The sequence below is a fragment of the Lepisma saccharinum genome, chromosome 23 (genome assembly GCF_977018435.1).
Source record: "Lepisma saccharinum chromosome 23, izLepSacc3.1, whole genome shotgun sequence".
Lineage (NCBI taxonomy): Eukaryota > Metazoa > Arthropoda > Insecta > Zygentoma > Lepismatidae > Lepisma > Lepisma saccharinum.
The window spans coordinates 63,231,400-63,243,751 of NC_139251.1; positions in this window are offsets into that span (position 1 = coordinate 63,231,400).

The following is a 12,352-nucleotide window of genomic DNA, read 5'->3' on the forward strand; positions in this document are numbered from 1 at the left end:
TCATTGGCGTAACCCGGCATGAGCTTACAGTAATGTAATAGTTTGCCAAAATGACACTGCTGGACAACGAAATTTTTACATAAACAAAGTTGCTGTTTTTTAATTAGATTTTGAGATGAAAAAAATTGTATTAACCTTTTGTCTCTTATTTTTATCTGAAATCACAAGTATTATATCGCATACCCTATATGTAGAGATCTTATTTGCACAATCGCAAAAACACTGAAAAAATATTAATCATTGTTAAAAATTGCTTATAAGCGGATAAAACGATATGACAAACTATTTTTCATGCACATTAAATTGTGTAATAGTAAATGTATTTTCCGTGATTTTTAGTGTTCACTACGAAAATGTGTAATACTTTTTCTTCTTTGAGTTTAATGTGCTCGCGGTAACATTTGACAAAAGTAGCATGTTATGAATACAATAATTATAATTTATGTAAATAGTGGCGTAGTCTGACCCAGGGAGGTGCAGTCTGGCGTTCGGAAAAGTTCGGAACCATTCGTAAACCTCCACGGATGACGTCAGACACAGGACATGTCAAAGACGAGCACAAGCAACGGCATAGGAATTCATATATACTTCTTCCGTGTTTTTGGAAATAAATTTGTCTTAAAAATCGATTGAATGTTCTAGCGTGTGTGTGTAAGTAAATGTATATGTATAGAGCAGACTATATCTAGTAAACTGTGTCGCCGAAGGTTAACTATCAATATAATTAACATGTAATGAAAAGCGGGAAAGCCGGCTCGGGGGTGGAGCAGAGGTCTATTCAGAATTTTCTCTTTTAGGGGTGTAAGTTCGTGTTTATGGGGGTGAAAAGGTATACTTAGAGCCAAAATAACCACAAAGTTGTCCTTTTTTAAAAACTGTGTGGAGTGTTAGGGCGAAGTTAGTGAATAAATCACTGGGGCCGAGACATTACAATATCAAAATACCAAAATGTAAATACAAATTAAAGAAAATATACTACCATGCACAAGTTAAAATTAATTGATAAATGTGACTTACCATGTCCAGGAAAGAAGCATTAACAAAACGCCAGGAAATACACAAAAAGCACACACACTGCACTGCGCACATGTAGCAAACATAAATAATCCAAACACTATTGTTATTTCACTTCACACTCTGTTCACGCTTCATTTCAGAGTCTGCATAGATGGCTTTTTATATCCCGTGAAGCATCAACACACACAAAATATTGAGTACTTGTTTCTCATTTGTTCTCAAAGTCAAATATACATTAATGTAAATTAGATCACAAGTTCCCGCTCCAAAGTTAGTCATGCCTGACTACAGGTTGGCATTAATTAGATAACAACCATTTTTTACCTTTCTTGGGCAGACTTCGATTGTGTTTAATTTTCGAATTTAAATGCCTGATACGAATGTATGTCCGAGTTTTGACAAATAAATCTATAATTTCCTTCTTTATCATAGCAAACCTGAAAAGTAATAATTTCCTCATTGCTTTCATTACTCCACATTCCCTGCTTAAATCACCAGGAGGATTGTGTAAACAAAATGCATTTTCCATTTGTTCAATGATTTGGAAAAATTCTTCAGTAGGTTTATACAGTCCACCACGCGACACTATGTCAACCCATTTTTTCTCTTTTTGACGAACGGGAGGAAGACTGTCCGTACGAGAACCCAAATCTTTATCTAAATGCCGACACTTTTGCGCAATGAAACCTGCGATATAATATAAACCTTCCTTGGAACAGTCGTGGGCTTCGTTGTCACTGCACTCTGTTGGAAACTGGAGTTCGCTGCCATCGGTGTTATTCTTCGTCTTTGATTCGCCTTCCTCTTTGTCAAGTAAAAGGTCAGACACCATCGTACTAAAAACACTATTGTATGTCCTACTGTGTAATTCATCATTCTCGCACTGATCCCTGGTTGGCATTTTTAGGGGAAGTTGTCCTATATTCACTCCTAACAACAGCAGCCTAAGTCGGTTTTTAAATTCTGTAGGGAGAGGGTGATCATAGAAACCTCCCATGCCACGAAGACGCGAGAAAAGATTTTCAATTACATCCTGATTCAACCTTGCAGTCAGTAAAAAATTCATATTGTGTTTCTGTTTCATATCCTGATAGAGCCCAAATAATGCGTTGATAGATTGTATCATTCCTTGCTGAAAAGGCAACAATTTTCCACGTCCTTTCACGCGAACACTTTCGATGACCTGCTTCATTTCATTTAACACCTTGGTTTGATGTCCAAGATGCACTCCAAAAGCACTTTTTAATTTAACATCAAAATTCTCTTTAACATATGAATTCATTATGTCAAACCAGTTGTTAATTAATGCGAAAAATTCTGTACTTTCAACTTCATTTGGGAATAAATAACATATAGCACTGCTTGTCCTTCTAGAAAATAACTGAGCGGCATAGAATACTCTTTGTCTCTCGCGACCTGATACGCAAATGTGTGCATCCGTTATCGATAAAGGCAAATGAAGTTCACTTTCATTTTTATCTAACACTGACTGTATGACTTTTTTTGTTACGACATTCTGCGATGGCAAGACTAAACCTTTATCAATAAAATGGTTTCTTAGCAATTTAAGCATGTGTGGAGTATCTGCAAATACCCAAATGTTCCGTCCCTTATCATTCGGATTCACAAACGAAGGATGACTCGAAGCGACACCTAATTCTCGCTAAACCCTTATATTTCCACCTCCCAAGTCGGAAACACACGCAACAACTTCATAGCCCGCACTTTGCACTGCTGATATTACTAAATATAAGATATCCTTAGTCATTTGTGTGTCGAAGTTGTAGTATACAGTTTGTTTCCATGGGGCGTACAACCCGCGAACCAGAATGACCTGTAAAAAAAAAAAAAGAAACTTTCTAAAATCTTGTCATTAAAATGTTGAGTTTCGAGCAATAATTACGGTATTAATACTTGAAAATAATCTCATTATGAACTACTAATAAATTTAGTACTTCATCCTGATGACACAGTCTATCGAGATGTGTCTTTCCAAATTTTAATATGTATTTTTCATTCTTAATTATGCTATGTAACACTTTTTTAAGGACTTTAAAGTAGTTTATTTCTATTAGAAAAACTTCAGTCAAAAAATTAACGCTGAGTTTTGGTGAACACACCCTAGCAATTTTATTCATATTTTACCTTATATCTTTTCACATTTCCAACACAGTAAGAATACACACGCGCGCACACGCTAACGCAAGATAGAAAAAGATGAAGGTTGCAGCGGAAAAACTCCGCAGTCAATGATGAATGATTTGGATTGATTTGGTGTTTTAAGTCCACTTTATGCACAGTAAGGCTAATCGGGACTGGACCTACAGTTTAAAGTGGGATCCTAACCACTATGTGCCTCCACCGGGAATCAAACCAGGGACCACTTGATTGAAAGGTGACGACTCCAGAACTGCGCCATCGGAAAGGCTCTCAATGATGAATGAATGAAAATGATTACTTGCTCATTCGTTATGCTAGAATTTGACTTCTGTTACGTTCTAACATTATATAAATAACTTGTTAATTCTACTTGTAAGTAAAGTAATAAATTATTTACCTGTGCATTCTTGAACGGTCCCATGACAGTGTCACTCTCAGCATCGTACGCAACTTTGGAGTATATATTCATTTCGTCGAAGCATAATACGCAGCACTTTTGGTGTGGTTGAAGTGATTCTCCATAACTCTTCATAACATCAATAACACTTTTCAGAAGGCCTGGTCTACACTTGAAACTTTTTGTCCAGTGACGCAAAGTGGAAATGCTTGGAAGAGGGATTTTCATATTTTTCCTCATGTAGGTGTAAGCTTTTCTTGACACATGCCTAAGTGCTAATGCACTTACAATATCACTTCTCGACCACAGTTTCGGTCTGCTTTTGTGGTTAAGAAGACATTCGATTTGGTTGGAGGAAAACACTGGTCGAAGAATTTCCCTTACTTTCTTAGACACATTGAAAGCAGATTGCTTTGATTTGTGAAGTTTTACTAACTGTTGCCTCAAACTTTTATTGCTAATTTGTAAATTCTTCACTTTATGTAATAAACGATTGCATTGTTTCTTTACTTTGTTTACTTTCTTAGCACTTTCATCATGTAGTGTCTGCAGTTTCTTTATTTGTTCTTCAGCACATTTTAATTTCTTTGTCAGCGTTTCGAACTCACTATCTTGTTGCAGATTGGATATATTTCCAGTACTCAAAGTCTCTGAATTATGTGCCATGCAAATTCTTTTGCGAGGAGACAACTCTTCAAGTTTTTCCAATGCTCGCTTTCTAATCTGACGTTTATTGGCACGTCCACTTCGATCAATTATGTCATTTGGCTGTTGCACACTACTACAATTCACCACACAACCAGGCAAATTTAAACTTGGTACAGCGTTTTTATTAAGTTGCGGTCTACAGGCAATGCTCAGCAGTTCTGCTTTTAAGTTCCGTTAGTAATCAGCATCCAGAAAATGCGATGAGCACACTGTCGCTGTTTTGGCGTTAACAGGATCTAACCTCTTACACTTTGAAACCCATATCTTGCACGTAATCGGATCCTTTGGGAACGAAAAGTAGCTTACTCCTACAGTATTTCTTGCGTTGTTCGGGCACAAAGCAACAGCACAATTGCACGGCATCTTCCTTAAATGTTATTGTTGTTGCAAAAAAAAAAAATTCTCCACTATCACACAAGCTACAGAAAAAGGAAAAACGAGGCACTTTCACACTCTCTCGCACAAATGCAGATCCTATAACAAGCGGAAAGGTCAGTGACAGAGTCACCCCTGTCCTGTGAGTGACGTCAGGGTTGGGACCGCCCACGACCCTCTTTTTTCAGCTTCGGGAGGGAAGACTGCGCTACTTTCTCAACTATATATATACTTACTTTGGTCTGACCGACCCTGTGGGACAGTCGTCATGGCTTCATGCTTTGGCCTCCGGCTACGGGACGCGCGCAGGTTTTGAGTCTCCTGGGAGAAGCGTAACAACTTTTCTCCTGAGATTTCAGCCTGTGTATGGGACCGGTGGCCACCCACCATCGTGAGAAAATTGGGGAGCTACGAGCGAGTAGCGTAACCCGGTCATGGAAACCTACAACAGCGAGGGGGGTTCGTCCTGCTGACCACACGTCACCCCGTAACTGGTTGGATGGTGGGATTGAGGTCGGTAGGTGGAGGATGCTTATCCTATCTGTGGGGATGTTTTGTGGAAATTTTATTAACTGGGGGATACCCCCACACACACACTTCGAGCATGAAATTCTAGTAGTAAATATGTTAAGCTACACAATTTATTGCCATAGTTGTTAACATTTATGCTTATTATTAGGAAACGGATTTAGGACTTTTTAAACTTCATTTTTGGACCTTTAGGTGCTTATAAAAAGTTAATAGGCATAATTATTAATTAAGAATAATTTTATGAAATACCTGGTTTTAGATGCAATGTATAAAAAGTTACTATTTTTAGTGCAATGAATACTATTCTTTGATTACAAGAAATATATAATTTTGAAACTGAAACACAGCACTACCATATGCTTTTTAATGTTCTCCGCGGTGAAGTTCTTCCAGTCATCCATGAGTAGGTGCTTGGTCACTTCTGGATTCTAACAATCCCATTAACAATCAATGTGATCGTTACAACCCTGAAGCGTCCATGGAGAACCTTCTCTCCACGCCGCAGGAACTTTTATTGGTGTAAACTTCATAAATTCAACTGGTGCTGATTTTCAAGGCAGGTTTGGTTCTCCCCGAGTCATAGTGGTAACGTTGTCGCTCGCCTTGGAACGAAAAGGTCGTAAGTTTGATATCCGTTGGAGGCACATAGTGGTTCGGATCTTACTTTAAACTGCATGTCAAGTCCCGATTAGTCTATATGTGCATAAAGTGTGCTAAAAAAAAACCTCAAAACTCAAGCCGCAGGCAAGTTCGCAGTGGTGTCTCTCCTTGAGTTGTAATTTCCGGGGCAAACCCTCCCCTTTCACCTAACTATTATGTCAATGGAGGAAACAGGCCTTTCCTACTCGAAACAGCCAATAAGACGGAGGAATTCTTGAAATCTTCCCGCGCTCTTACACTGTTGGAGGCCGGGAATAATACCGGCCGAGTTTAAGAACTTAATGATTTTATAGCTAGGATTCCGTCCCAAAACAGCTCTCATATGCTTTACTTAAGGTCCTTTTAATTGCCTAGGAAGTACAACGTTTAACAACGGAGAACTGATCATCCAGTCAGTTCGCTCCACATTTTTCCAATTTCGTGATGCAAGCTGGAAAATGGCGGAAATTGTGCACAGACGCTGACACCCCTTGCTGTTGTATTGCTTCTTTTGCCGCTCGACTCAAAACTTTGTGGTGGAAATTTAGGATCGATCTTATTAAAAGTTAGTTTTAAAATTAAAGGAATGATTTAAAAGGCTTTTCAAGAGAAAATAGGGCTTTTAGGAATGTATAGTTCATTTAGGCATTTATAGGAATGTAGTTCATTTAGGCATTTATAGGAATTTATAGTTCATTAGGCATTTATAGGAATTCATAGTTCATTTAGGCATTTTAGGTCCTATATAATTTACACAAAGATATCTAAATAGCATACGTCTAGGACGTAGAAAAAAATAGGTATGAACCTAGAAATTCGTTCCCTACTTAGTATTATTATCATCATATGTAACTAGTTAGCCACAGCTGACTAATAGATGCCGTAGCTCATTATAAATCTCCAGTAAAATGAAATTTTAGAACAACGAAGGCAGTGCGGTAGCATAGTTTCACCTCACCGTTGTTACAAGATCAAAATCAAGAAGATTAGGCCTACTCTCATATGTATCATTACCATTTATTTGATTTTCTATCATGAAATTTCACTAGTTCATTTTGGTAGGGTGAGCCCCAGGCCAACAGGTGAGTGAGTCTTATTTTGGGGGTGAAGAGAAGGGCACAACCCACCCTCCCCCTGCCCTTGGCACCGCCCCTTATATATATATCGTATTGTTGCATCACACATTGCCTCTTACTTTAAAATAGCATCATCACACATTGCTTCTTACTTTAAAATATCATAAGTTACGACGCGTGCGATTTGTATACGTACAACAATTTCAGAATATCTCTTGTTCCTTAAATTTATTAGTTATTAAATGAAAACCGTTGAACTCGGTGTGCCTTTCGTGCTGTATATATTATCTAAAGTTTCCTGTGAGCTTCATATCGCAATCGCAAATGCTAATCGGAATGTTACATGATATGCTTCATTTATGGCAGCGAAAATTTAATGGAAATGTTTCCATCTAAAGCGATCCTAATTCACATTCCCAGCTCTTTACTTAACGACTAACAAAGAAAGAAAACGTTTTTACTTCTGTACTCCATGCTTTCCACAATTGTCCCGGCAGTGGCGTACGCAAGGGGGGGTTACCGGGTTTAAACCCCCCCCTTGAGCTTTTGAAATATTATGGAATATGCTGTAGAAAAAAAATGGCTAATTTATCACAGTCAAAGATCTGCGACAGTAATAATAATAATAATAATAATAATTTGAATTATTATTCCCATGTAGCATGAAGAAAAAAACAACATTCCAAACACAATCTAAGCGGCAGCAAATTTCAATTTTGCATTTTTTTTTTTTTTTTTGCAAAATGACGCGCAGTGACTCTCGCGAGAATTGTGAAAATTCCTTGCTTCGTCGCTGTGTGCCGACCTTATTGCAAACGTTCTTCTCTGTACTGATTTCGCATCCCCTTGTGAATTCTCAAGTGATGCTGAGTCTACATCCACATCATTAAATAATGTTGAAGAAGTGCTTTGTGAATCACCTAGAAGTGATAAATGTGTTGGAATGTCTATAAACTTACTTTTCAACGAACACATAGACTCAATGGAATTTAGCAACATGTATTCTCGCGCTTCATCATCATCATCCTGGGCGAGTTGCATAGGTAAAGGTAATGTAAATTCCCCCGTGCATATAGCACCGTGCCATGAAGGTACACGTAGTGGTGTGGTGGACCCCAAAGATTCTTGATCTCGAACTATTTTGCAGGTGATGTGATCAGCACCATGCTCCGGCAGCCTTCATCCACCAGGGTTGCTCTCAGGTACCCATTGCTATGAGGCTGGGTGCGGAGACAAGGCTGGATAAATTCCAACCAATTCCGGGAATCGAACCCGGATATCCCACGAAGTTGTCAGACTAGACCAGCGCGTCTCCTTGAATGAGTTTCATATTTCGATTATTTCAATAAATTTAATATATTTGCTTGTTTTTATGGATTTTCTTCACACTTAAAATGTCTCACTTATCACATACAAATAACCGTTGACTAGACAATTATTTTGTAACAAAGAAACAAAAGAAATGTAATTTTGTTCTATTTCTGTCATAAATAGCAGCTGCATTAATAATAATTATTAGTAGTAATTAAATTAATTATTATAATAATTAATTAATTAATTAATTATTATTAATTAATTAAATAAAGTATAATAAAACAATGGTAATGTGAATTTGTAGAAAGTTTTCGAAATAACACCCCCCTTGATGAAATCCTGCGTACGCTACTGTGTCCCGGAGACCAGTTTTATTTGAGTTGAACATCAATATATATTAATTGAAATATAACACCTGCAATCGAGACAATTAAAATCTAAGCACCAACCACTTGCTATCAGATGCCACGCTGATTTCACTTGTTTTTTCGCCACTACGGTACTTGATCTTTCCAAAAACCGAGAACTTGAAGTTGCAGTTGCCACAGCAGGCCACCGTTGTATGTGCTGCACTCTGGTGTCGAATCTAAGAAATATTACCGTTCCCAACCGTGGTTCACACTTGTACGGTATGTAAAGTTTCAGGGTAGGAAAACAACAGCTCTTTAGGCGACTGCTTTATTCAAAACGCACAACAATTTCACGCCTTCTACAACTATGTAGAAAAGCTATCAAACCGTAATCGTGGTAATGTCGAAGCTTTTTTGTACATTCTCGAACTTCAAACAAATCGAACAAGAGTGTGTGTATTTATTACACATCATTTATAATTTAAAAGCACGTGCGTATACGTGCTCATGTGAACATATCACGTTACACGCCTGCTTATTCACGGTAAAACGCAACTGAACTGATGCAAGATGGACGTAACAAACACGCAACTATTTCAGATTAACTCACGTCAACGACCATTTCATTTATATATGGCTGCGTTTTCCGAACGAAAAGAGTGGATCAGATATCATATACGTAAGCAGTAAGTACACAGGCTATAAATTGAAGTAGGTTTTTGTGCAACTGGCTAAAGAACCATCCCTCTTCTGATTGGAAAGAGTCTGTGACTAATCACACACGACGTTACAAAAAGAAAAGTGTACAAGGGCTAAGGATCTGATCGATTTAAAGCGATACTAAGATAACAAAATACATGTACAAACACTTACGTCGAGGCCCATTAGTTACCAATCATCTCACCGGTGTTAAATATTCAACTGACATCTTGGAATGTTATTAAGTATCTAATTTGTATTGGGAATGAGAGAGAAGCCAATGTCCGCAAGGTGTATGATAGGTATTTCTTCCTTATGATTAATGAGGAAGCATAAATACGGATCACTACACCAAGGTCAAGGAAGAAAAAGTAATGTTCCAATGCAAATATGGACAGAAAATTCAACAGAGTTGTGTTTAAGTGAAAAAGTGGTCTGGGATATGTATTTGCTCTTCGATTAGCTCACGTTTTTTAACTTTAGGTTAAAAATGTTGGAATATTTAGCTTACTTCCTTTCGCGGAAGGGATTACTTTCTTGTAGCTTTTAAAATACTTGTTGGAAGTGTGTTTTGATAGCATCAAGTTATAACTTGGACAACTGTAATTAGAAAATCTATTGTAAACGTGTGGAAGTTCTTATGTACGGACAACGAAGTTAGTAATAAGGTGTGCTTTATACAGCGTATATTGATACACGTGTACGATTAATTGTATCTTCTACAAATATGCTGTATAAAGAAACCAACTGCCGGAGTACTAAGTGAGTTGAGTGTACTAGCCTACAATTCGTGCGATTATGATTGATTTGATAGCTCGCATTACAGTGCAGTACTTTGAAACTTGTTATTTCAATATTCTTTTCGTGTAAAAGGAACATTTCCAGTATTTTTCATAGCTGATGGAAGTTCTTGCAGCTTAAGGAATAACTTTTCGTAAAGTTTTCGTAAACTTTTATCGTAAAGGTATAAAAACCTTCCTGGATAATGATGAGCACGTACTTTCAGATAATACTTTGGGACATAACATATTGTCAGTTGAATTTTACCCAGGTACAGGTTCAACGAAGTTAGTAATAAGTTGTGTTTTATATAGCGTATATTAATACACTCCTATGTTTAATTGTATCTTCTGCAAATATGCTGTATAAAGAAACAAATTGCCGGAGTACGAATTGAGGCGAGTGTACTGATACTCGAAATTCGTAAGTTTCTGAATCTAGCCTACATGATGCGGTTTCTCAATGGTGAGAAAGTATTGTCAATGTTTTCACTATTACTCGCATGGAACTTGAAAACATTTTGGGTTATGCCAATGGTCGATGATTTACGTTCTTTGCCAAGCAGATGGCGCTCGAATATCTTTATAGGGGGAGCTACACGTTTAAGAAATATTAACACAATAATTACAAACGAATAAACATAAACCCAGTAGTCCGAAATGAAATGGCAAATATACAGGAAAATAGTACATGTTCTTCTTTTTAAAAAAACAAAACATTTTAAGTAGGTGTTCTATTTTGCCCACTTGTCTGAATTTATCTGTGCCTTTTTTTGGGGGGAGGGGGCTATACGTTAACTAACATAAACTGTGAACTAGGCTCACATCTCCATATCCTAGAGCAGCGGTTCTCAACCTTCGTGGGACCGTGTCCCGGATTTTTTTTTTATTTACTAGTTAATGCCTGGATCCAAAGAATTTTCCTCGTAAATATCTTTCCATTTGTTGACAAATATAAAAATATGGATAGAGTAGTGGTAACGTCGTCGCATTGCAATCAATTGATGCTGGGTTCGATACCAGGTGGAGACACATAGTAGTGCGGATCCCACTTTAAACTGTAGGTCCAGTCTATGTTAGTCTATTTGTGAATAAATTTGACTTTAAAAAAACTCAACTCAAATATGAAATTAGGATTATAATTAGGGCTCGGAAGTTGAAGACTGTAAATTGTCAAAAAAAACTATAAAAAGACCTAAAAATATCAAAAAAGGACCTAAAAACGGAAAAAAGCACGTAAAAATGTGATCCAAATTAATTAATAACTTCAGTTTTAATGAATAAAAAAAATACAAAATTCTGATGGTATGAAACACACAGTGCGAAAAAACTATATGAATGAAATGCATCTTCTTTCAGTCCAAAAATGTTTTTCTCGTTTCAGGGATGGTTCAAATATATTTCTTTCTTTTTTTATATATTTCGTTACTACAGAAGGATGTTTAAGAGGTGATGAACTGATGATGATTCGAATTGAGCATGGGCAGTAAAAACGTAGTCGAAAGAAGGTGAAGTTGCAAAAAGAGCTGTTAAGACCTAAAAAAGGTTAAAAAGGACGAATAAGCCAAAAAAGACAAAAAAGGACAAATAAAACCCACCTTTTTCTGTCCCACAATGACCCAAAATGAACATATATTATGTTGGGCCTCGTCTTCGGACACTAAGAAAAAAAATGATTTTTCCTCAACTTCCGACTCCTACTTATAATATTTGTCAACCACTTTTTTTTTTAAGAAAATTTGATAATATTAAATCAAGAACACTTAGGTGGCAGGCCATGCGGCACGAATGGGAGAGTAAATACGAGTTTACAGGATTCTTGTTGGGAAACCTGATGGTAAGAGACCTGTAGGAAGGCCAAGACGAAGATGGAGGGACAACGTTGAGATGGGCCTAAAGGAAATCCGTAGGGATGGAAAAGAGTATATAGATCTTTCTCAGGATAGGCACAGATGGAAGGCTTGTGTTGCTGCAGCCATAAACTTTCGGGTTTAAGAAGGCTAGAGAGCGAGTGAGTGTGTCAACCACTTTCAGCAGAACCTCTCGCCGCCCCGTACAATTGAGAAACGCTGTCGTTAAGTGTTGAAAGAAAATTTACCCCCTAAAGTACAACCTTCTTTTGTCTAATTGTAGCATAGTAAAAATATAAAAATAAAAACCTTTCGGCAGAACCTTAATTTACGTCTGTTTTCCTTTAATGAGGTCAAGCAATGGGCAATAACTTACCCCCTCCCCCGACTTCGTCTGAATATGTAATCCATATTAATCACATATTCACCATGCCTCCACCGTTGCACACACGAAATG